The sequence below is a fragment of the Helicoverpa zea genome, chromosome 1 (assembly GCF_022581195.2).
Source record: "Helicoverpa zea isolate HzStark_Cry1AcR chromosome 1, ilHelZeax1.1, whole genome shotgun sequence".
NCBI classification, from domain to species: Eukaryota; Metazoa; Arthropoda; class Insecta; order Lepidoptera; family Noctuidae; genus Helicoverpa; species Helicoverpa zea.
Window position 1 is genome coordinate 8591876 of NC_061452.1, and position 27990 is coordinate 8619865.

At 38.0% G+C, this 27990-nt stretch overlaps 2 protein-coding genes across 4 annotated transcripts in view; one reads left to right on the top strand and one right to left on the bottom strand.

Annotated features, from left to right (window-relative positions):
* LOC124633166 (semaphorin-1A) overlaps nucleotides 1-7269 on the bottom strand; it is a 78824-nt gene extending 71555 nt beyond the window's left edge. Inside the window, exon 1 of one of the 2 annotated variants that reach the window (XM_047168323.1) lies at nucleotides 6825-7269. The gene's annotated coding sequence lies outside the window, so the exon portion shown is untranslated. Of the gene's footprint in view, nucleotides 1-5163; nucleotides 5352-6824 lie in introns of those variants that run through there. The other variant, XM_047168314.1, reaches the window with a different exon arrangement.
* LOC124633192 (major facilitator superfamily domain-containing protein 12-like) overlaps nucleotides 1-27990 on the top strand; it is an 84863-nt gene that overhangs the window by 10357 nt on the left and 46516 nt on the right. The window lies entirely within an intron of this gene.

The window sequence follows — 27990 nt, forward strand, 5'->3', positions numbered from 1 at the left end:
GCTGACGTCTAGTTTAAATATAACAAATATGTGTTCAGCGGGAGTTATTCGTGTCTTTACAGCTTAGATACGAACAAGCAATACTGTGAATAATTTAGCATAATAAACTAACTTTAGAGTTATCGTCTCCTGGGCTTTGCCGTAGCAAGTATCACTTTAGATCGCTATTCGCTACGGATATACTTCATTTGCTTTTTAAGTATTTCGCGTAAAAGTATGTTCAAGTATAAAACCCCGTATCATTGAAATAAAAAGGGAATTGATAGATAATTAATTCCTAACTCCGAAGACACAAATGTTCGCCACACCTACTACTTGAATAAATGGTTTACCTCAATGCCATTCGAATTTATTTTAGCTGGTGTTAAAGGCGTGTAACTTTAAACCGTACAAATTGAACACAAGATAGGGTAGGCGTTTCCGATGGCGCTTTGTAAAACGGAATGTGCGGGAAGACAATTACAAAAACGACAAAAACGCTGGAAGCAATCCAGCGGGCATGCTCTTAATTGGATGAGACCACTTCCTCTAAACGACATCTCGCCCTGTGCGCCCGGCGCCGCCCACTGCCGCTGCAACTCCACAGCTTTTCATATATTCTACTAACAAGGCTTGTGCGGCCTGTGTACTCTTGTTGCATCACTCTAATACTAACAAATAAAAGTTAGTATTGTGAGGTTATTACATAATAATATGCTTACATGCTCACATTAATAACAATCTCTTGAATTAATACAGATAAAAATCAGTAGATAAAATTAGCTGTGGAAATTCAGACACTTAAACAGCCAGTTGAATTTCTAATCATGTAGACAGATATAATAATGTAAAACGTTCACGTATTACTATAATACCGATATAATCTCCGAATAGTATTTCCATAACGTAATCGCGTCACGCGACTGGTCCATTGTTCTAGTCGATACTACATCAAAATAATGGCCACTAGAGATTAACTTTTTGCGCACCCGTGACCAACTGGCCGTTTGCAAATTAATGAGACAGCGCAGTTAAAACATTGCTGTTGCGTGTCTCCAGCACTTTTTCAATGAGCCCGCTTAGCTTTTACGAGCTCTCGATGCCATTGTGTGCGAAAAAGTACTAATCAACAGTAAAAACAAATCTCTTTTGTTTTAAATACTGCACGAACATTACTCAAATGGACATTGATGCATTACGAAGATAACTACGATTGAACGCGGGGTGAATATCGTAAGCAAAGAATGGAGTGACAATTTGCTTGATAGCTCGCTCTCTCCTTTATCGTGAGAAAGTATATCTGTGAGTTTTGTTGACAATGGCTGTGTCATTCAGGCCGTTTGTGAACTAATTATTCTAAGTGCTTTTTGTATACAACTAATTCCAATGTGGCAATAAAGTGTTAGTGGTTAAGTTCTTTTCAGACGATTGCGTTACAGAGCTTTGTTGGAGTAAGCTGAACAATATTTGGATTAGTTTGATGACTTTGGTATACCAATGGTCTAGAAAGTCTGTCAGAAACTCGGCTCAAGCATTCGGCATTCTTCATACATTGGTATTATCAGTAGAACTCTAAGGACATAATACATAATTGAATGTGCCGTAATAAAAGGTATGACTTGCAATCTATACTAGTACGTCATCGAACTATGTCAGGAGTACAATAATGTACGGCTCTGACATACGTCGTGCTTCTCAAGGGATCTAGCTTCAAGGCTAAACACGTGCGACGATCGGCGGCGTGAGCTCAGCCATGTAGCGTACACCCGTACAATTGTTCACCAGTCTGTTTCAATTAAAACGTCTACAAAATGTACTCATTACCGCCCAGTTAATTCAATTAGCCGGAACTGCCAGCGTCGGTACGTAACACAAATTTAAAGTGTTTTATTAAAAGTTTCGCGCCTTGTCTATGACGTTACTCCAATTCTTTTGTTCCTTTTCTTTTAAAAGTTTATTTAAACGGCAACTTAGTGTCCAAGTCACGTCGATTTAAAGAACTTAACAATGAATACAATCTTTTCCTTTGAGAAGTGACAATTACAACACAAAAGGCCAACTTTCGATCGAAGTGACTACTTTACAAGTAAAGAAGAAAATGATAAGCTTCAGATGATGGAGTTTAAGGCATACATTTCGAGTTTTCCTCTCTTACATAACAATGAGATAAGAATATTGTCGGGAAGTTTATGACTGTGTATACAATGCCCTCGTTTAATATATTTTTTTATGGGTCGTTGTCTGATTTTTGTGTAGTAGCTATCACCAAAGTCCGGAGACTTCTATTTCATTGCATTTATACTTCGACTGATATGGTGAAGTATTCTAGAAATATAATACTCGGTCACATAGGCAGTTTACACTGTCTCCAGACGAGACGTCACTAGTTTGTAAGCAAGATACCTAGTATTGGTGTAAATTGAATGATGACCTCAAACTGAGTGACATTTCACTTTGATTTTCGATTACACTTTCTTGCACGCCAATCTCAGCGCGTAAAAAGTCAACTTTTGCTTTTTCAGCTAAATCGACCTAACAAAACAATCTTCAAATCAAATTAAACCAATTCCATTGACACAGTTTGAAAAGTGCAAAGTTAATAAAAACAAATAGGACGGACGGTATTGAATGGATGGAAGTGACCGCGGTGTTTGAAGAATCGGTATAATTGTCAGCGTTGTCTTCTGTGGATCGAAAGTCGGTCAAATAACGTCAGTAACGTGACCCATTTATAGCAATTGCCACGAATTGATCTCCATCAGTGTTACAATAGACTATAGGATGCCAATCGATTGCTAAATTGTATTCAACGCACGAAGATTTGGGCCTCCGTTTTACACTCGACTGCTCTAAAATAAGTGCTGATTGAACACGATGAATAAATGTATAACTAAGCGGTGGTCGGTACAAAGGTACAGCCGGCGAAACTGGTGGAATGGGGAGCTGGTGAGATACATCGCTATAAGTGAAAATGTGTCAACAATGCCGACTTAATTAAGTCTAACAATCACATGGCTGTAATGAATACCGGTTCTGTTTGTTTTTTAAACAAGTCAAGGGAAAAATATAAGTAAGTATAGACACCTCAGGATCCAATTGTGTTATTGGGCAAGCGACACTTGTGCGGCCTCCTACAAACATTAGGAATGGCATTGACTCTCGTTAAATTGAATGATTTGTTGACCTATATGAGTTTCGTCCCTTCAGGCGTACGATTCATAAGAAATCGGAGTTTCGAATCGCCAAGCTAATAGAAAATGTAGTGATAAACCTCCTTCAGATGTAGATAAAACCAGCTCGACGCGTAAGTACCAAATTCGTTCCAAATCATTTATTCAAGTCAAAACTTTCTGCGAGAACTTTTATGCATTGTATTTTGGTTCAATGTTTTTTTAAAACAAACTTTCGCGAGGTCAATTTCGAATAAAAGCTGAAATATGTTCTGAGAATAAACTTTAAGCTGGTTTAAAATAGATTTTCAATAAAATTTTACATTCGTCGACGTCGTCGCCAGGTTTGATCGAATTTCATTATGTAGTTATTTAGTAGGCAGCCAGCGTGGTTACTACATTGAAAGGTTACGGGCCAAGTTCAACCGCTTTTACCGTTTCAACCTCATTATCATAGAATTCGATACTTAACATTTGCGATTAATATCCATTTCTCAAGATATTGTGTTAATCTTACACGATAATATAATGTGATTATTCTTAACTTACAAGAGGTGCTGCTCAAAAATATTTGTAATAAGAATATTCCAACCATAGTACTTAGTATTCATCTAAAGTTTTCGAATGAATACTTAATATTCAACTGGAGAACATTAATATTAAGTAGGCAACAATGATAAAAATTAACTTTAACACAGTACTGTTTTAATTCATTTAAATATTATAATATTTTAATTCTTAACACGGACCTAACTGAGTTACCTAATTTTAAACAATTAGGTATATTGTGGAATTAGATTTAAGTGAAATGACGACAGTTTCCATGTAGGTCAATAATTTGAATATTGGTAAGTAAATAAATAGTGTAAATACTTAAGAAGGTAATGGTAGTTCGCCAGGCCATAACCTCCGACCCCAATAATCGTTTACCCCTGACTGTATGAGTAAACGTGAATGTTATATGAGAAGTATGGTGGGTAGTGACGTCACCGCTTTCCCGCGGGGTCAGATGGGTGCAGGATAAGTGCGCGCAGCGAGTCTCGAGCCGAGATGAACCCTGGGTTCCACTGAGTTACGGTAACGACCGCGCGGCCCGGTAACGTCGACCCATCCAATGACATTACTGCCAACTTATCTGAGCCATCAGTCGTACATTTAGTTCCTAGATGAAGATGGCCGAGATACTTCCTAGAGATGGTTTAGTTAAGTATTCAGAATCATTTCAAAAGAAAAGTTTTATGTATTATTCATTGTGGTTTTCAGTGATCGCAGAAATGTGGTTACAGTTATTCTCTCATGTTTATTGATTTTGTAAAGATAGAATTGAAAAAAAGATAGAATAGAATTTGCTACGAGAACTTTTACTACCTTCAACTGCGACGAGCTTTTAACAAACTTTGCTAATGTTCGTACCATTAGCTACGACCAGTTTATATATGAACCGTAGCAACTGGTATAATTTTATAAACAAACTTTTAATTCCTTCAGAAGTATGTAGAGGCCAACATGCTCATTTTCTGAGCTTATTCCTGTCTGTAACAGATACCACACAGTTAGCTGTTTAATTAAATGTTGAACTTATGTAATTATGAAATTTAAAGAAATAATTGCGTTTTGGCCTTTTGGTAATATAATAACACTTGTTCTTTTCAGGATCAACGTGAACTGTAAGTAGGTAATATATTTAACGCAATGTAAGTATACCTAGTATAAATAATTAATGGCGCGTATAAGTAAAAGGTATAATTAACACAAGGAGTCCTTAATAAAACCTTACGCTATTGTGATATGGAGTTAATTGGGCCTTACCTTCACGTTCAATGTTAAGTCGAGTCGTGCAACGCTCACCGTGGTTGCGGCACTCAACCTTATTCTTACCGCGGAATTATACTGACAGTCACCCACTTTCAATCATACCAACCGGTTCGAACAAAGACTTCAGTTTCTTAACACTCACAGCCAAAATCAACAAAACACACATTTAATTAAGGAGATAGTATACGTATTTACTTACCTTTCACAGATAAGTCTCGTAGCAAATTAGATGAAGCAGCTTTTGATTGAGCACGTTAATTAATTCGTTTGTTTGTTATGTTAGCATAATGACATAATAAGTCCACACTGTATATACCATAGTACACATACGCGACAGTACGTTAAATTCTACACTATAGTAACAAAAATATCAATGGATTCACGTCATAGAATAGAAACGTCACACAAAACATGGTGTAGGCGTAGTACCGGGCAAGCGGCGCGGGCGCTTCGGCAACACTCGACAAAGCTCGGCAAACCTCGGCTTCACGTGCGAGTAAATAAGAAAACAAGTTTCCTGTCTCGGTTGCTCTCAGGGCGACAGGGGAGACTTTAGATTAGATCACTGAACCAAAAAGAAACAGAAACTTTGTCGTTCGTCCGGTTGGCGTCGACGTTGGGAACCGGTTTTATTGTAGCTTTTTAGTCCTTACAAATAAAAAGTCATGCATAGATAATCGTACAATACTCGCAGGGAGCTTTACGTAAGGGATTGAGTGTTATAGCGTTGGAAGGAAACTGTTACCGAACGGAAATGGACACCAGCACTGGAACCATTTACATAGGACCAGAATGTTCCAGCGACGGACACTTAATTGAATGTGTTTAGTGTTTACGTACATTTGTTATAGGAGTGCAGCTGTGTTTTGTGCCGTGGTCTCTTTAACTGCAATAAATCTAATTTTATTCTTGATATTGTGTGGGAGACAGGATAGCGTTAATTTAAGGTTCTCATAATAGTTGCATGTATAAATCTAAGTCATAGCTTTGTGTTTTCATGTTGCAAATACTGAAGTAGTTACTTTAGAAACGCATCAAGACATTTTCCCTGAGAAAGCTTTAAGCATAATAATACATTCATTTGCACTCGAGCGGGGCGGAGTGGGTCGCTCGTTGATAATATGGTTTGCTTACAAAACAAAACTTCTTTACAGAATATTTAGCAGAACGGTAAGAGACGCCAGCAGTGATGCTCTAAATGCATAATAAATATATTTCCGGCATTTCCTCGGGTCGTAATTGTCGTTAAATTTTACAGTCCTGAACAAACATTACGCGGGCGGACATAGATCTGTTCTTCCATTTAAAGACGTCATTACTCCGTGGTACTCGGACGTAAAGTTGAAATTTGAATGTGACCAGTGGCAGCATCCGCAGCGGTACTCTGGTCCAGTGTAGGACAAGAGCCCGTTAACGAGAGCAGCGGTTGTTTGTTTTCCCACGCCTTACAGTCCACAACAAGCCTGAACCGCGACCAAATTGTCGACCATCACCAACTGATGAACGATTTGTTTACGGTAATAACCGTTATTGTTTGACCAACCGACTGAACTAATACACCAAACTCCGTGTCAATGTACTCTCAATATAAATAATTGAACTCATTATTACACTTTTAATATAACGCTATTAACATCAAATGAAATTCGTGCGACGCCCTGCGTAAAAATGTGGCTCATTTTCCTTAATGGTGATATTATATTAAATGAATACTTAAGAGGGTAGGCAATAAAAAAATAACAAATTAGTACAAAGGTATTTCAACAATTCGAACATGCTTACCTGAAAGCTATTTGCGACATTTCATTAAAGTAAAGAAAAATAAAATAAGGACGGTAATAAAGTATACTGCTTCTTTACCTTTTAAGAAGTTCTTGCGATTCCCAAATTAGTCGTAAGTAACACTTAAAAGTCCGCTGCAAACTTGCCGGCGAATCCGAAAAGTTGTTCAAGAGTTTTTCATTCACTTATGTCTCTAATGCGTCTCCTCAAATGTTCAATTTAATAAACTAAACTAACAACCCGTTTGTTGAGCGAAATTTTCTTTTAGCAAACTTCGAGGAACAACATTTGGTTAACTAGTACTACCTTTCAACACTGCTGTTTACTTAGAAAAAGTAAATGCAATTTCGTAGTACTGAAAACTCAATAAGTTGTCTAACTGTAACTAACTCGTATGTAACGTGCCGCATGCGAGTGCACGGGTCTCGTGTCAGCAGTGTATCAACATGAGCTACCTCGGCCGGCTGCGGCGTCATCCACTGACATCACTCACAAAGTACACGATCGTCGACAATATTCACGATAACTACAATATCAGAGGTTAATGTGCGCGTTCGTCCCGTTGGGCGGCTAGCGCGACACTGGGCGGGCGGTCGCCAGCGAGCGTGGCCGCCCGCCCGCCCTTGCGAAAAGTTCACGGTAACAAAGTGACTTTCTTTCTGTTTAGTGACATTATTACATTTCAATCTCGTTGAATGTTTATCGAATAAATACTACTTTATTTCTATAGGGACCTGAATGCTCAGGCGTAACTTATTAATGCTTTATTAAGGTGTAACCACAAATTAGATTATTACGAAACAGTGAGAGTTTATTGAACTCGTCTGCGTACTTTAGCTGTTCGTGGAAAACGCTAACCAAGCCGTGTTATTTCAATCCATTCTTCAGAAGCTTTTATATATTGTGTCTATTGCCGAGCATGTCATGAAACTTTAAAATGTTTTCGTTAGGAATGTACATTTTGGTAACGCTCCCGCTCGATTATAGGAACGAGAAAAATGGTAGGCTATGGTCGTCGGCACCGTGCCATACGATGTTAGGACAGCCACTGTTTGCCAACTTTCAACCGAGCGTGTAATATGTTTCCACATACAAGTGACACAGATGAACCACCTCTCGAGTATGCATTAGTCACTTTTATAACGACACAACCGCCGTGAAAAAACCCAAGAAAGTTAGCCTTTTACCGAGAAATACCACACACTATTATTTTGAGTTTGAGTAAGGAGTTTCTCAGAAATAGCCTGGGGTTAGCAGTCTCGATACTAATAGGTGATTAGTCCCTTATTACCGCTAACACGGGAAATCCAGGGATGTACCTACACCCCTTCAGACTTACAAGAGTTATTTTAAGAAATATACTACTGATGTAACAGAATACATTAAGGTAAACGCGGGTGAAGTCGTCATGCCCCAATAGTCGTCAATTAATCTAAAAACTTTTATTTATTTTTTCTATTGAACTTAAAATGGGCCGGTTTATATGTCAACATATTGTTGATAACATATAGCACAATTGAAATGACAATATGGGGTTTTAACAGTCATGGTATCGGAGATATGTTTGTCGAAACGTGTGTGCCCTAACAAAATCGTTTTTTCGTGAAGTTTAGCTGTCAAAAGTGAAGCCCAGCACGTGGTTTTGTGTTTTAATTTACATGACTCCAGTGGTGTCTGTGGTATGTTTCTTTGTTTAATTGGATAGTTAAGTTTATTTGCTAACGATGTAATATGCAATTTGGAATACTTTTAACATAGAAGATATATTTTTTTCATGTGACATCTATTGGTACTTTAAAACTCCCATTTGACCCAAAACTCGTCAATTTTAGAATTATTATGACGACTACTGGGACATGCTCAATAGTTGCACCTAAACTCGTCATAATGAGGATATTTTGTGTTTTACAGTACAAAATGCGAATAAATAGCTAATATCGGGACTTTTACAAAATTGTTAACTCTCTAGGACAAACATATTTAAAGTTTAGACTACAATATTGTTGATAAAACTGTGTTTGACTTGACTGTTCTTACACTATGCTTTCTGTTCGAAATAACACATGTCGTCACGAGTATTGTACCGCGTCTCCCTAACGTGTCTTCGCCTATATAAAAATTATGTCATTCAACTAGCTAACTGTTTTAATGCAAAAAATACTAAAATCAGTTTTAAAACTAAGATGACATAGCTTCCAGCGCTGTCACTTCTTTGCTTGTCGTATTCGATATTGATGGGTAAAGAGTAATTTTAAGTAAGATTTTTTTATTTAAAATTGTATGTACCTAGTGATTGCATCATCGTCATTTTAATAGCAGATCATGACTGTAAGAAACTACAAGCAAGAGGGCCTTTTAAAAGTCATAGAAGCTGTTTAGAATAGAATAATGACATTCTAAACCGCCGTGGAACGCCGGCTTAGAATTGAGTTCCCCCAAATCATCCAGTGGGTGTCGTAAGAGGCGACTAAGGGACAAACCGGAGGTCGGGCAGCAGCGCCCTCCGTGTACCGCACACCCTCACTGCGATCGCCAACCCGCCTGCCAAGCGTGGCGATTAACGGCAAATTATGATTATGATAGGCACAGAAACTAGGCCCCCAGTCCCCGGCAGCTTCGCTATTCCTGGCACGGGTAGCGGTCAAGGTAACGGCGAAGCAGGGGGTGCTAAGAATCCCCGGAAGAGATCCGGCTACCCACCCCCACGACGACTGGCCCTGGTAACACACAACATACGCACATTGAGGACTGGCTAAAGGATCTACGAGCTGGAAAAGGAGTTGAGCAAGTTACATTGGGACATTATAGGGTTATGCGAAGTCCGTAGAGAGGGAGAGGACACAGTAACCCTGCAGTCTGGTAACTTGCTCTACTACCGGGAGGGCGACCAATAGTCCCAAGGTGGTGTCGGGTTTCTCGTTCACAAGTCCCTCGTAAACAACATAACATCCATCGACAGTGTATCGAACAGGGTGGTATACCTAATACTGAGAATATCCGAAAGATATTCGCTGAAGGTCATTCAGGTGTACGCACCGACCTCGTCACACTCCGATGATGAGGTGGAGACTATGTATGAGGACGTAAGTAGAGCCATACATAGTTCCAAAACCCACTTCACTGTTGTTATGGGGGACTTTAATGCTAAGTTGGGAAAAAAAAGCGGTGATGAGTTGAGAGAGGGGCAATTTGGGTATGGGCAACGGAGCCTTAGGGGACAGAGGCTGGCCGACTTTCTGGAGAAAAAGGGACTCTTCATGATGAACTCTTTCTTCCAGAAGCCGCTTCACAGGAAATGGACCTGGTTATGTCCCGATGGTTTCATGAGAAACGAGATACACTTCTTCATGACCGACAAGAAACGGATACAGCGACGTCTCTGTGATCAATAGGGTAAAAACCGGTAGCGATCACCGAATCGTAAGAGCCTCGCTGAATATTAATGTTAAACTTGAAAGGTCCAGTCTGATGAAGTCTACGCTCCGACCTACTCGGTCCCATATACAAAACTCAGAAAGCTTTCAACTCGAGCTCTCTAATCGCTTGGCTTGCCTTGAGAACCTAGCATCAGTGGACGAGATCAACGACGGGCTAGTGGAAACTGTCCGCACGGTAGGGTCTAAGTTTTTTAGACCCTGCCGTAAAGATAGACCTCAAAAACTGACCGACCAAACCTTAAACCTCATGACTGAAGGACGCTTGCTACAGTTGCAGTCTTCCAGCGACGCGAAGTCATATAAGCAGCTCAATAGACGAATATCTAAGTCCTTGCGACACAATCTGCGTCTCTTTAATACAAATCGTGTTAAAGAGACCATACAGCGAAACCGAGGCTCGACGCCTTCAAGCTCCTGGAATGGGATGGACTTGGCATCAATATCAACGGCGAATACATCATTTACCTTTGGTTTGCCGATGACATTGTAGTCATGGCAAAGTCGATGGAGGAACTCAGTATGATGCTCGATGGCCTCGACCGAGTTTCACAACGGGTGAGCCTGAAAATGAACATGAACAAGACGAAAATTATGTCAAATGTCCATGTTGAGCCCACCCCGTTCTCTGTTGGAAGCTCGGTAATCGAAGTTGTTGACTCATATACACTAGGACAAGTAGTCCAATTAGGTAGGTCCAACTTCGAGAAAGAGGTCAACCGCCGAATCCAACTCGGCTGGGCAGCGTTCGGGAAACTACGCAATATCTTTGCGTTCGACATGCCTCACTGCCTCAAGACGAAAGTCTTCAATCAATGTGTGTTACCAGTGCTGACTTACGGCACCGAACCGTGGTCTCTCACTATCGGCCTCATCTCAAAGCTCAAAGTCGCTCAACGAGCTATGGAGAGGGCTATGCTCGGGGTTTCTCTACGTGATCGAATCCGAAATGAGGAGATCCGTAGACGAACTAAAGTCACCGATATTGCCCACCGGATTAGCAAGTTGAAGTGGCAATGGGCAGGCCATATTTCTCGCAGAGCAGATGGCCGATGGGGTTGAAAAGTGCTGGAGTGGTGACCATGGACTAGTAAGCGCACGCAGTGTCCACCAACAAGGTGGACAGACGACCTTATAAAGGTCGCCAGAAGATGCTGGATGCAGGTCGCCTCCAACAGGTATCTGTGGAGATCCAAGGGGGAGGCCTATGTTCAGCAGTGGACATCCTATGGCTGATATGATGATTAATGAATGTGGCGTATTTTTTGTGAAAACTGATTATTTTATTTTTGTAATAATTTTACTCGTGCCACATATGCACATGACTGCACGGTTATTATGATTAAGAAATATAACATATAGGTACATATTTTATAGACTGATTTTGTGATTCCAAGCGTTTGATAGTTAGGAATATAAATTAAAATGCAATTATGTATCTGTTTTATTGAATACCTGATCTTCTAACAGATTATGACCTGCTATTCTAAATAGGGATTTGATTTTCTATCTATCTACCTAATGTTTCAAAGGCACAAAGTATGCTTAACAAATTCAACCACAAAAAATGTACATAACTTGAACTTTATGTTCAAGAGCAGAGAGTTTACATTAGCATTAAAAGTTGACGAGTACTGGGAATATTTGACGAGTATCCGTACAAATCAGACGACTATTGGTACAAATCGCCCTTTTTTTACTTTTGCCTTAATAAGTATGTAAACCCATCAAAATGATTAAAAAAACATTAGTTACTTAGAATAACGAATAAATACTCTATCACGTCATGCAAAAATTTTCATTTTCTACTGAATATTTAACACACAGTAGCGCTTCAAAGTCAGGGATTTCCGAAATCCGACGACTATTGGTACGTTTACCTTACCTCGGTTTTTAACTGGAACTCTGGAGTAGAATAAACTGGAAATACATGTTGCTACGTATTATTCAGTTTCAATTATTTTATACTTTTGTACCGATAGAAGGCTTTAAAAACCCGAAGCTGAATATTTATTCAATTACATGTAACCAAAACCTAAAAGATTGATAAAAGGTTTCGTATTACTTTTCTACCTGAAACTGAATTCTAAATCTATGTTTGTCTGTAGGTCAACGCGTATGCTTTTTCATTTTGATATTGTTATTAGAGAATCAATTCGATACCGATTAGTAAGCGATTAGTGGAGTCCACTCGTGACCAAAGGGCTGGCCTATACTTCGGTCAAAGGATATGCATTGCCATCCAGCGTGGCAATGCAGCCAGCCTTTTGGGCACGATCCCAGCTGACAGCGATGCGGATGAATATTTTGATACTTAGTTTTAATATTTCCCTATAATAAGATCAGTCGATACCTTTCTTTAAAATAAAATATGTAATCAGAATACACGTGTCACCAAATTAATATTGTGTTTACTTAAGAGACAATATAAAATATGTCAAGGAATCTGGAAGGAAAACTGATGGGAAAACTTTATCAGAGTGTATTTATATAAAATTTCTAATTAAAAACCCAGTAGGAATAAAAAGCATTTGCCTATATCTTAGCTAGGCACAGCAATGTATTTAAATGCTTATGTTTTCCTTAACTACACGTTTCTGTACATAAAAAAATAAAACTTATTTTCAGCAGATAACATATACATAAACTACGAACATATCTTAATAATCTGTACGCCATAAAAATCTATGCGCGAATCTCGGATTTAGCTTGGCACATAAAATGGAAGCGATACAAGCGTAAATCGCTTAACACTATTAAATACAATAAAGCGAAAATTGTATTATATTTCGGTTAGTAAACTAGACGTTAATAGCCAAACTGGCAGTCAGCAGGGCACATAGATCCTAGAAAGATATTCCAGTTATTTGGCGATCGACGACAACGGTTCTAGGCCGGAATTCTGTTGTGCTTAACAAATGTTTGCTCCTGCCGCTGCGGTATGTAGATCGAGCTGAAACTGAGAGCTTAATCCAACAGACACTATTCCAAGCCTCTGGGTACATAGTCCGTGTATTCTACGACATAAGCCTTCGAGAATTACGCCCGAAGTACTTCTGAGAACCGACAAGACCATGTAATTTAAATGAAAAGAAAAGCTATATCTGATTTTGATATACTTATAAGAGAAAACAGGGGTATGAACAATGTAAAAACACACGTGAAAATTAGGGCATATCAGTTAAGATTACATCTTGTAGACGGTGGTGAAGTAATTGATTTATGTCATTTTATATTGCCATATACTTATAGGCCATATAGGTATATGACCCATAGATAAACGTTTCAATGTAGGACTATCACGCCTTTGGGACCATCAGTTTATCATTGTTAAATTACATATTACCTATATCATTCTGCGGAGTAATGCACATTAATGACGCAGTTCCAACTTTATATATCGGTGAAATTCCGAGATTGAATTCACTAGAAACCCACAAGGCCACACCGCGCGTCTGTAAACATCCTCACGTAACACTTTTCTATTTTCGTTTATTTGTACTAACAATTTCAGCTTTATGGGAATGCGGGAAAGGATTTCTGGCAATAATATTAAAGTTTACGAGAATTCCTTATAGATAAACTAAACATAAAAAGACATATTGCAGGTCGACACGCGGTGGTTCCAACAATATGACACAAACATACAGCAGTTTGTTTGGTAGGTACACAAGTGCATTGCATTCACTGTAATGATTGGAGTGCGATAATTTGCAAAAACTTATAAAATACAAGTGCTTTGTGACGGTATATGTGAAAGTTTAGTGACTATTAATCCAAGTTAACACTCACAAATCTACCGTCTATTAACTTTGTGTTAACTTTGTGTCAGTTGTCAATACCACAACAGGTCTATAATTTCGCTACTACTTGCAACGTCTCCGTGGGACTGTTCGGTAAGCCTGCCGTTTGTGCACACAGTGGTGTAGGTTCGTATCCTACGGCGAGCAAAATCTTTTTGGGTTTATTTCGACATTCCCTGTACTTGACAGTTCATTTATACAATGGCAAATTGTGATACCTGCGAGTTGCCAGTCAAACAAATTGAAAAAATTATTTGTTCCAATTGTGACAAAGTTTATCACCACCTATGCGTCAACCTGAGCGCGTCAGCGTTTAAAAGGCTTAGTAAGTTGAAGCGTTCTGCGTGGAATTGTCCGAGTTGTTTATCTAAGCAGCCATCTGATAAATCCCAATCGGATAATATGGTGGATAGCTCTGATGATGAGGAGAATAAAATGAATGACATAAGACGCATTATAAGAGATGAAATAAGGAACACGATGCGTCGTGAAGTTAAAAGTATGATCGGTGAACTTAGATCCGAAATGAATGATATTAGAAAACAATTGGACGAGTTGAAGCAATCTAGTTCCTTCGATATCTCTCAAGTTAATGATTTAAAAGCAGAATTTCGGAATGTACAAATTGAAAATACCGGGCTTCGTTCACGTAACTGCGAGATGGAAAAAACGGTGGCTCAGTTGACGGCGCGTCTTAACTCACTAGACCAGAGTATGCGTGATGCTAACCTGGAAATCCACGGCTTGCCAGAGAATAAAAATGAGGTGCTACCTAACGTTATCATAAAGTTGGCCAATGTTGTGTCATATGCACTAAAAGATGGTGACATTATGAAGTGCGTAAGAGTGGCTAGTATGAAGAACGACAAATCACGCCCTCGCTCTGTTATAGTAAAACTACGTAGTCCTAGATGTCGTGACGAATTTTATTCAGCCGTGACAAATTATAATAAAGCTCACAGTGAAGATAAGTTAAATTCATCCGTTCTGGGTTATGGTGATAAGAAGGTTCCAGTATTCGTGTCTGAGCACCTCTCTCCGATTTACAAATCTCTACACGCTGCAGCACGTCTTAGGGCCAAAGATAAATCTTATAAGTTTGTTTGGGTCCGATATGGTAAAATTTTCGTTTGTAAGAGTGAAAACTCAGGAACCATATGGATCAAAGATGAAAAATGCTTAGATAAAATTATTTAATAATAATAATTATCAAAGTTTATAGTAATTAATTTTTAAGTTACCTATTTGTAGTAATCGTAATGGATAGTATTTCAATATTTTATCAGAATGTGAGGGGTATGAAAACGAAGTCGCATGAAATTCTTATGTCAGTTTTAAATTCAGACTATGATATTATTTGCTTGACTGAAACCTGGTTAGACGACTCGTTATCATCCTCAGAATATTTTGATCAGAGATATACTGTTGTGAGGCGAGATCGCAGTTCTCAGTTTATGGATTTGTACTCAAAAAATTATGGTGGTGGTATTCTTATAGCTATAAGTAATAAATTTAAATTTGTTCATAAAACGAATTGGCAAACTACTGTTGAAGATGTGTGGTTGTGTATAAGCTTGGGAAGTGTCTGTATGAACTTGTGCGTAGTTTATTTACCGTCCTATATACCTAGCCATATCTTTGAGCAATTTTTCATACGAGCTGAAGAAATTTGTTTAAATGATTTAAATAAAACTACATTGATTATTGGTGATTTTAATCTTTCTAATGTCCGATGGACGACACACCTTGACGATCCCTTTCTAGGAGCCAGTGACCCTAAATCGCTAGCATTGAGCAATTTTCTAAGTATTACTGGATATACTCAAAAGAATTTTATAAATAATACGAATAACAATATCCTGGACCTCGTGTTAGTGGATGAGAATACTGGCATCTCTGTCACCTCTGCGCCCCCCATTAGTAAACCCGATTCACATCATCCACCCCTTGAGTTAACTCTTGATAAGTCATATCATTCTAATTTAAGTCATAATACATCACAGACCAAATATATGTTTATGAAAACAGATTATGAAGCGTGTGTTCGTGATCTACGTCTGGTTAATTGGCAGGAGTACTTTCATTTGAGCTGTAATGAGTTTGTTCAGAAATTCTATAATATTTTATGGGAAATTATTGATAAATATACTCCAAAGGGCAAACCTAAAAACAACTGCTATCCCGCTTGGTTTACAACTTCTTTGATTAAAATTATTAAAGAAAAACATAAATATAGAATTAGATTCAAAAAGTTCAAAAACCCTCGAGACAATGACGCTTTTGTTTGCTTACGCATGCGAGTTAAGAAAGCATTAGAGATCTGTTTCAAAGAATATATAGAAAGAATTGAAAATGATTTGAAGACAAATGTTAAAGCATTCTGGCGGTATACTAAGACTAAAAAATCATATCGGGGTATCCCTGACCAAGTTCACTGGGGTGACCGTGTTGGCGAGGGTGGAAGCGGGGTGGTGGATCTATTCGCAGCGTATTTTGCTTCCGTGTATGCGGATGTTCAACCTTCTCATAACTTGTCTCCAGGAGTATCCTGGTCTAATTTCAGTGTTTCTTCTGTTAACATTACCGAGGACGACGTTAGGAATAGTATAAAAAAATTGGATTTGAATAAAGGAGCAGGCCCCGATGGACTACCTCCTGTATTTATCCGTCTCTGTATTGATGCCCTTACTAAGCCACTACAACTAATATATAATAAATCCCTTAAAGAAGGCACCTTTCCAGATTTATGGAAGATTGCACATATCATCCCCATACACAAATCTGGTAATTTGAATGACGTGACTAATTATAGACCAATATCTATTATATCACAGTTTGCGAAGATATTTGAGGGTCTCATATATACTGCACTTTACTCCCACCTACGTCATGTGCTTAGTGATAGACAACATGGTTTCATGTCCAACCGTTCCACTATGACTAATTTACTTATCTATACTTCTTTTATTGCCGACACTTTTGAGGCCAGGGGTCGTGTGGATGCTATTTACACAGATTTTGCAAAGGCATTTGATCGCGTAGATCATTCAATTCTTAGTTTAAAATTGGAACATGCTGGTATTCATGGTTCTTTGTTGCGATGGTTCGATAGCTATTTAGTTAATCGTTCTCAGCTTGTGGCATTAGCGGGTTATGACTCTGTACCATTTATTCCTAGTTCTGGTGTGCCTCAGGGTTCAAAACTGGGCCCCCTACTCTTTTTAGTGTTTATAAATGACCTATTAGATAAAATGCAATGTAATTGTCTAGCTTATGCCGATGACTTAAAATTATATTACAGAATATCGGACCTTAATGATTGTCTGAAACTTCAGAATGATTTAAATGTCCTTCAAAATTGGTGTTTGAACAATAGAATGACGCTAAATGTTAACAAATGTCAGACAATAACATTCACCAATAAGTCAAGTTATGATAAATTTGATTACCATATAGAGGGAACTGTTCTTAACCGAGTATCTGTCATACGTGACCTAGGAGTACTTTTCGATACTGCATTAACTTTCCGCCATCATATAGACAACCTAGTGACCAAGGCTAAGAAGATGCTTGGATTTATTTTCCGAATGTCCAAACCATTCCGTAAAAGCACCAGTATTATTTTACTGTTTAATGCACTAGTAAGAAGCTCACTGGAATACTGTTCCACAATCTGGTCTCCATATTACTCTACTTATGCTGACAAGGTTGAATCTATTCAGGCTCGTTTTGTTAGGTATTTGTGTTCAAAGAAAGGCATTCGAAGATCTATTCCTGATTATGGTGACAGAATAAGACACTTTGGGTTGTTAAGCTTAAAAGATATGGTGGATAGCTCTGATGATGAGGAGAATAAAATGAATGACATAAGACGCATTATAAGAGATGAAATAAGGAACACGATGCGTCGTGAAGTTAAAAGTATGATCGGTGAACTTAGATCCGAAATGAATGATATTAGAAAACAATTGGACGAGTTGAAGCAATCTAGTTCCTTCGATATCTCTCAAGTTAATGATTTAAAAGCAGAATTTCGGAATGTACAAATTGAAAATACCGGGCTTCGTTCACGTAACTGCGAGATGGAAAAAACGGTGGCTCAGTTGACGGCGCGTCTTAACTCACTAGACCAGAGTATGCGTGATGCTAACCTGGAAATCCACGGCTTGCCAGAGAATAAAAATGAGGTGCTACCTAACGTTATCATAAAGTTGGCCAATGTTGTGTCATATGCACTAAAAGATGGTGACATTATGAAGTGCGTAAGAGTGGCTAGTATGAAGAACGACAAATCACGCCCTCGCTCTGTTATAGTAAAACTACGTAGTCCTAGATGTCGTGACGAATTTTATTCAGCCGTGACAAATTATAATAAAGCTCACAGTGAAGATAAGTTAAATTCATCCGTTCTGGGTTATGGTGATAAGAAGGTTCCAGTATTCGTGTCTGAGCACCTCTCTCCGATTTACAAATCTCTACACGCTGCAGCACGTCTTAGGGCCAAAGATAAATCTTATAAGTTTGTTTGGGTCCGATATGGTAAAATTTTCGTTTGTAAGAGTGAAAACTCAGGAACCATATGGATCAAAGATGAAAAATGCTTAGATAAAATTATTTAATAATAATAATTATCAAAGTTTATAGTAATTAATTTTTAAGTTACCTATTTGTAGTAATCGTAATGGATAGTATTTCAATATTTTATCAGAATGTGAGGGGTATGAAAACGAAGTCGCATGAAATTCTTATGTCAGTTTTAAATTCAGACTATGATATTATTTGCTTGACTGAAACCTGGTTAGACGACTCGTTATCATCCTCAGAATATTTTGATCAGAGATATACTGTTGTGAGGCGAGATCGCAGTTCTCAGTTTATGGATTTGTACTCAAAAAATTATGGTGGTGGTATTCTTATAGCTATAAGTAATAAATTTAAATTTGTTCATAAAACGAATTGGCAAACTACTGTTGAAGATGTGTGGTTGTGTATAAGCTTGGGAAGTGTCTGTATGAACTTGTGCGTAGTTTATTTACCGTCCTATATACCTAGCCATATCTTTGAGCAATTTTTCATACGAGCTGAAGAAATTTGTTTAAATGATTTAAATAAAACTACATTGATTATTGGTGATTTTAATCTTTCTAATGTCCGATGGACGACACACCTTGACGATCCCTTTCTAGGAGCCAGTGACCCTAAATCGCTAGCATTGAGCAATTTTCTAAGTATTACTGGATATACTCAAAAGAATTTTATAAATAATACGAATAACAATATCCTGGACCTCGTGTTAGTGGATGAGAATACTGGCATCTCTGTCACCTCTGCGCCCCCCATTAGTAAACCCGATTCACATCATCCACCCCTTGAGTTAACTCTTGATAAGTCATATCATTCTAATTTAAGTCATAATACATCACAGACCAAATATATGTTTATGAAAACAGATTATGAAGCGTGTGTTCGTGATCTACGTCTGGTTAATTGGCAGGAGTACTTTCATTTGAGCTGTAATGAGTTTGTTCAGAAATTCTATAATATTTTATGGGAAATTATTGATAAATATACTCCAAAGGGCAAACCTAAAAACAACTGCTATCCCGCTTGGTTTACAACTTCTTTGATTAAAATTATTAAAGAAAAACATAAATATAGAATTAGATTCAAAAAGTTCAAAAACCCTCGAGACAATGACGCTTTTGTTTGCTTACGCATGCGAGTTAAGAAAGCATTAGAGATCTGTTTCAAAGAATATATAGAAAGAATTGAAAATGATTTGAAGACAAATGTTAAAGCATTCTGGCGGTATACTAAGACTAAAAAATCATATCGGGGTATCCCTGACCAAGTTCACTGGGGTGACCGTGTTGGCGAGGGTGGAAGCGGGGTGGTGGATCTATTCGCAGCGTATTTTGCTTCCGTGTATGCGGATGTTCAACCTTCTCATAACTTGTCTCCAGGAGTATCCTGGTCTAATTTCAGTGTTTCTTCTGTTAACATTACCGAGGACGACGTTAGGAATAGTATAAAAAAATTGGATTTGAATAAAGGAGCAGGCCCCGATGGACTACCTCCTGTATTTATCCGTCTCTGTATTGATGCCCTTACTAAGCCACTACAACTAATATATAATAAATCCCTTAAAGAAGGCACCTTTCCAGATTTATGGAAGATTGCACATATCATCCCCATACACAAATCTGGTAATTTGAATGACGTGACTAATTATAGACCAATATCTATTATATCACAGTTTGCGAAGATATTTGAGGGTCTCATATATACTGCACTTTACTCCCACCTACGTCATGTGCTTAGTGATAGACAACATGGTTTCATGTCCAACCGTTCCACTATGACTAATTTACTTATCTATACTTCTTTTATTGCCGACACTTTTGAGGCCAGGGGTCGTGTGGATGCTATTTACACAGATTTTGCAAAGGCATTTGATCGCGTAGATCATTCAATTCTTAGTTTAAAATTGGAACATGCTGGTATTCATGGTTCTTTGTTGCGATGGTTCGATAGCTATTTAGTTAATCGTTCTCAGCTTGTGGCATTAGCGGGTTATGACTCTGTACCATTTATTCCTAGTTCTGGTGTGCCTCAGGGTTCAAAACTGGGCCCCCTACTCTTTTTAGTGTTTATAAATGACCTATTAGATAAAATGCAATGTAATTGTCTAGCTTATGCCGATGACTTAAAATTATATTACAGAATATCGGACCTTAATGATTGTCTGAAACTTCAGAATGATTTAAATGTCCTTCAAAATTGGTGTTTGAACAATAGAATGACGCTAAATGTTAACAAATGTCAGACAATAACATTCACCAATAAGTCAAGTTATGATAAATTTGATTACCATATAGAGGGAACTGTTCTTAACCGAGTATCTGTCATACGTGACCTAGGAGTACTTTTCGATACTGCATTAACTTTCCGCCATCATATAGACAACCTAGTGACCAAGGCTAAGAAGATGCTTGGATTTATTTTCCGAATGTCCAAACCATTCCGTAAAAGCACCAGTATTATTTTACTGTTTAATGCACTAGTAAGAAGCTCACTGGAATACTGTTCCACAATCTGGTCTCCATATTACTCTACTTATGCTGACAAGGTTGAATCTATTCAGGCTCGTTTTGTTAGGTATTTGTGTTCAAAGAAAGGCATTCGAAGATCTATTCCTGATTATGGTGACAGAATAAGACACTTTGGGTTGTTAAGCTTAAAAGAAAGGCGAATTCATTCTGATTTACTGACTCTTTACAAAATTGTTAATGGCCTTCTTGATGCCCAGTTGATAGAAGGTTTAAAGTTCCGGTTTGACCGACGTAGTAAGCGACATCATCGAGTTTTTGAAATTCCTATATCTACTCTAAATACCACATTTAATAGCCCTCTAACACGTATGGCAAGGTTATATAATGAGAGGACCATTGTGACAGATTATCCCATCGATATATTTTTTATGAAGTTCGCATCATACAAACGCTCCCTTCTTAAACAGTGTGAATAGTGCCCATTCGTTATTACTTTAATGTGTGTCTTAATTTTATTAGCTTAGTTATTTTTGTGTAAGTCTCAAATGAGTTTCATGTTTAATGTCATGCAACCTGGATCCATTAACATCCTGTAATTTGTACAATTGCTTGTGCTTTCAATTGTTTGATTTTTGTTGTTTTGTATAACATTGAGTGATTGTATTGTTGGTGTGCTTATTTTTAATAAATAAATAAATAAATAAATAAATTCCTCCTGTCTTTCTAGAAAGCGCTGCTCTTTCATAATATTCTTAAAAGTGCCTGGTACGGAGCAACGTGGCTGTTCGTTACTTATGAATTCTACTTGTTTAGAAATAACAGTAGCAAGTGTACATTTTGCTGAGGTAGGTAAATAAAGAAAAGAAATGATGTTTCAGTTAATAGAGCATAAACCTTAGGTGTGCGATAGCGAAGACATTTGATATGAGGAAACAAGCCAGCATGTTTGGTCCCACGTATATCTTGCTTCAGATAACCCGCGAGTTGACATCTTTCTGATTTACAACCGTACAGACGCTTTTCTCAGACGCTAAAGTAACGACAGCTCTGCGATACTGTCTCCAATACTCTATGTTTCACAATTATCTAATTTGAAAATCTTCTACAAATGGGTTTTCATGGCGGGTAGGTGACTTAAAGTTTAATAGAAGTTCAAGTTAGGTAAAAAAGCAATCGTATCTCTGTCCGTTATTTTTATTTCTTACACTGTATTAAATGACTTATATAACGTTTTGTTACTGAAAATACTTCCACTCTGTTATAATTCTACAGATGGCTTCAGTAAGTAACCGCATTAAAAAAGGCAGTTCTAATTTCACGCTCGTGCGCTCCACGCATGAAGCTTTTCGTCGGCAAAGCTCCCTTGACAGGCTCGTGCCCCCGTTCAATTAAGACGAGACTAATGATCTAGTAACAGTTAACACAACTAAACATTGCAGTACTATCGCTCTATAAATAGCTTCTAAATTGTTGTGAGACTCCCATTCCAGTTCATTACGACCCCATTGTATGATGTTCTGTTACTATGCAGTCTGAGAAAAAACCGTCCGTATCGAATTGATAAGTCGTTACAACATTCCTATCGTGACCATAATCTGTATGAGCCGTATCAGAAGCCGAAAACAAATTACTCTATATAGACCATTAAGATTGGTAGACACCCGCCACGTTGGTCCCGCCGTGTGTAATAAAACTATTGGGAATTTTAATAATAAAAGATTGTGTTACTGCCTCCGAACGAGAAAGGCTTTCAAGCGAGATTTCTCTTCAGGTACATTGATATGTAACCTTGTTACTGGAATGTTTTTTGTTGTAAAATAGTAACTACCTATCTTTGTTACTACTATGTTGTGTGTTTTTAAATAACATCATGGCAACACATTTTTTTGTTGAAATTAAGATTTGAGAAGGTATATGGAATATTCACGTAAGAAAAATTTGTTGAGACTGACAAAGGGATTGGAACGTTTGCGAAATATTTTAATGTGGCTTTTAAAAGTACCGACCGGGTAAGTATAAGCAATTAAGAGACGTTTATAGAAAGCAGGATGTGTGGTGTTTGTGTGCATACGCTCGGAATCTGCGAGGCCTGTAATAAGAACCGGCAACAATCTACACAGAGATGGCACCGGATGCCGATCTGCCGGAGGGAAAAACTCATAATTGGTTCTGCGTATCGCTGGCCAGGCTCCACACACGGTCGCATCGCTCGCGTCCTCTATACGCCATTAGAGAAATAGCATGCAACTGCCTTAAAATGAAAAAAATATGCTTGTCGTGGACGAATGATATCCTGATTGACGTATCAATTTAAATGGCACAGCCGGACCTGTCGGTGGATATTGGAAATTAGTCAAGTTTTTGTGACTGTACGTGTATTTATTCATCGGCTCTACCGAAAGCAATTAAGTAACCTCTCTGATGTAACTGGATTTTTAAATGCTAGCGTGATAAATTGGTACTCGAATTACAGCCTAATTCGGTTTGTGTGAACTGACCTTTACAAAGGCTGATTAATTATTCAGTCTCATACTCCCAATTAGTTAATTTTAGTTCAGTAGTCATACTTACGGGGGCTGTTTTACTAACTTAATAAACAGGGGCTCACAAACACAAAATTAATTACATTGCGGATTAGATACACGTATTGAATTTTAACTAATTAATTTAATTAATATGAAAGATATCGTGTTACAAGAGTGTCCCGAGGAAACAGAGGTGCTCCGGATTCAATTATTCAGGTCACGGTAGACCCTGGGTCCCTGTGCTATGAGCAGTGAGCCGTCAGTGAGGCCGCTGTTACAGCTCCAATGAATAGCAAATCTCTACATGTTGTTCGATAAACTACTGTCTAATACTGGATGCTTGTTATTCATGTGACGCTCTGCAGGACCTGTTCTACAATCGATACCCATTCTGGAGGGTGGCGGCGACCGAGTCCCGGTTTCGCGACCACAAAGGGCAAGGGGACATGCAAATTGTTGCTGTATTATCTGGCGTCGGATGCGGCATCAGGATTTACATAGGAATGGAGGCGCCGTTAGCGGTAGTTAGGCGGTTCCGAGGCGACGTGGACGGGTCGTGTCGCCGCGCAGGGTAGTCGCGCGCACCGCCCGCGTCGTGCGCACCCCAACACACCAGATGATTGCCCAAGCAAATCTAGGACGTTCATTCATAACTCGAGCAAAACGTTCACGGACTAAATCTGCATAAACGTTCCATTACCGTACTGAAAATCTAATATTAAGATCCAGTTTCTGAAGTAAAAGAAAATTACCGGGCTGTGCTCATTTCCTGCATAAATGTTACGTAAGAATTATGATAGCCTGACAATTTATTACTTAACCCGATTTAGCTAACACCTGAACATTGCATAAATATTTGTAATCAGAATGCAACTAATGCTTATTATTACTAAATCTAACAGAAGTGTCAAATATAATAAGATATTAGTATGAATATTCATAACTCTCTCATACTTACCTCTTTGCATAATGGCTAGAGGTTAAAGTTCAAAAAGCTATATAAAATTTTGCTTAAACACAGCATTTCATAATTTCAATGTGTCTAAAACGTTGGTCAGTAATTAATTTGGCCGGCGGTCAGTTAGTCTTGACAAGACGCGTGGGTTGTGTAACTCGTGACGTATTGCAACCGCCTGCGCCCGCGCCGATTTCTGCATTAACCTTGGACTGCAAGCGGGCCAGCTATGCGTGGGACGCAATTTGTACGCGATAGCTTTAATCTAGATAAAATGATTGTAAACGATAAGCTAAATATACGTACCCCTTTTTTCGAAGAATAATTAAGGCCGATTCACCAATTAATTTACTGTGTGTAATCGGTAAATATTTGTTATCTTTCAAAAGAAATAATATTTTCGATGTTACGACAGAAATAATGAAGCTACTGGCAAATTTATATTTTCGATTGAATTTAATATTCAATTATTGAACAGACTATCAATAACCAACCCTGTGTTACTCATTAAAAGTGGATCAATTATAATCCGATCACAATCTCTTATGAATAATTAAAGTAAACTCTTAATTCAATTAGTAGTTGACTGAATTAAGCTGAGTTGTCTGGTTGATTATAAATTGAGTTATTCATAGATATTGGATTAAAGACAACAAAGAATGAACTGACAGAAGTCGCTGGTCTCTTGTTGCTTGCAGCGCCGAATTGTCCCCCGTTCACTTATCTCGCTATCAGTCCAAAGCGTTACTGCTCACTGTTTATAAACGGACAATAAAATCTACAATCTCGATTGTGTAGTACACATTTATATTAACTCTAGATGCTTTAGATAACATTGACAAGCAAATAATTCGGTGCTCTATCATTATCGCGGAATAACATTGAAGTACGTACTTACCGCAGGTACCATTCATTCTTCGAAATGAGCCCACAAGTGCTTGTTTAACAACGTTCATAATAACGTGTATCTAATTTTAGCGTTCATTGTCTCTAAAAGGTCGATTTCGTTCTAAAATCGGCTATTGATGTTGTAATTTTTGTTCTAAAATTAACTAGGTACTTAGACAATTATATTTAAGTGAAGTGGTCATGTAATGTGTCTATTATTATGATGTGAATTATAGTCTCACACAATCTATTTTGGTGGGCTTAGGGACCTTCGCTCAAATTCCTATCAGTGAACTTATTTTACAGAAAAAACATCAACAATGAAAAAAATTCAATATAAATAAAGTAATTTTGTTTGTGTGGTTCACAATTGACACCAAGTGAGTTGAACAGGTATTTACTTTTGTACAATAACAAAACCCACACCACACGCAGAGAGGCCTATTCTCAATAATAGACTCAAATTAAGGCATAAAACTTGTTCGTGGAGCTGATTGTCCGGTCCGAAGTGTATCGGTTTGAGTGAACGGCCCAATAACAAAATGTAGACTTTTGGTTGTGCTCCAAGCAGGAAATCATAGTTGACAGATAATGGGTGCGATTAAGTGCCCCAGTCCCGAGAAGTGGTCTGACCAGTGCGTGGAGTGAGCCTTGTTTACTCCTCGATGGTACCTAGTCCTATGCCGCTTAGGCGTTTAGTTAACGGATCTAGATGGCCCATGAAATGCTCTTGCAACAACATTTTGAAATACATAATGTGTTGTTTAACCGAAACTGGGTAATATTTTGTTATCTTTTATATGTTGTACGTAATCTACATAAACACAATAACTCACAAAATTCAGATTTAAATAGTTTAAATTTTTCAGACTCACCATGAAAATAGAAAGCGATAAAGCCATTTTAGATTATCGAAGAAATATTAGCGTGTCTAAAAAATCGTTTCGCCAATAATTCAATTTCTGTTGTTACGTATAGGTTTGAATCGAACTAGGTAGTATTGTTAGTTCCTTAGATTCGTTGCGCCAAAATAAAACCAACCTGAAACATTCAGTGAGTTTATTTAAAGTTTATTACGAAATCAAAACTTGTGGGTGGTTGACCTAAGGTTGCGGTCGTTTTCCAAAATCCACACGCTATCGTGACGATAATTCACGCCAAATTTATTCGGTCGTCGACCGGTTCACGAGCCAACTTATTGATTATTGTTTGCTATAAACTTAACTTTAGAACCTTTGATAAAGATAAAATACAACGTTTTCAGTTGACATTGTAAGTATTAAGTGGAATGGAAAGTATCTTTCTTTTTTCTTAGTCGCGCTCTAATATCAAAAACAAATCTAAATTCTATATGGTCTCGCAAAACTCTGATTAGCCGCTGAGAAAAAATTGTCTTTTATTTACTTCATCAGATTTAAAGAGTTATTTTTCAATGAATAAGAGTTGCTATTTTGAATGCAAATGCGATATACTTATCTAAATACTTGAATCGTTTACTGAATGATAAGTGAAATTTTATGCATGAAATTTTTTATTTATTGTTATGAAAGGTTTGGTGGATGCGGTCACGATGCGACGGCGATAGCGGGCCGCGGCGCGCCGGCAGCGGCCCTCTTAACTGTGACCAAATCAATGTTTGATTTAGGAATTGATTGGAGAATTGTGATTTATAGATTCCGGCACGGTTCAGAATCGATTTACAGCCACTCTGAGAACGATGTTTAGAAAATTATTTGTTTTCGACCCGCGTATCGCGCCTAACTAATTATTGTTTATTGTAGTTCGGATTAACTGCCTACTTATTTTTTGTAAGTATAAAATATGTACCTAAAATTTTTTTTTACCACTGCACAAATCTTAAATTATTGTAGTTTCAAAAAAAAAATGCATAGTTAGTCAACGTTCTTTATCTTGCCTTACGTACCTACACTCTCCACTCCATTCACCATGTGCAACTTTTCTCTAGAAACGTAGCCGGGCAACAGCTTCAGTGACATTAAGGATAAACTCAAGCAGAAATTCTGAAATTGCACCAAAAGAATTTTCACCTAGAGCACAAGCCTTGTTAATAATACAAAACTTGACTGAACTTCGTAACGAGTACAGTAATATTTAACCAGTTAGTTGAATGCAACAATATCAGCGTTATAAAACTACTTCAATATAGATTTATTGCGAAAACACCTCCCAGTTCTACGGTCGGGAATTTCTTACTTCTTTTATATAAGAAAACTCTGCTAAAGAAAACAATATCGTACTCGATCGGCCGCGATTCCAAAATGAACAAGTGGAGAGGCGAAAAAACAAGCTTGTTATCTTCAATTCGTTTTCGAAGAGAGCGTTCGGGGCCAGAATCATAAAGAGGGCCAGTATAATCGGGAGTCGGGAGCGAGCCGTAGAATGAGAATTTGGTTTAAAAAAAAAAGCTTCGCGGTCCAGTGGCCGGGGACTGGGCGGTGCAGTGGAAAAAAAAGTAAAAGGGTTAGGTTTCTTACTGGCGTTGTATGTCCAAGTGGCCACCCTACGTTACACCTCCGTGGAGACCGAGGTAACCGCGTGTAAAAAATACTGGGATATAGTTGACGTT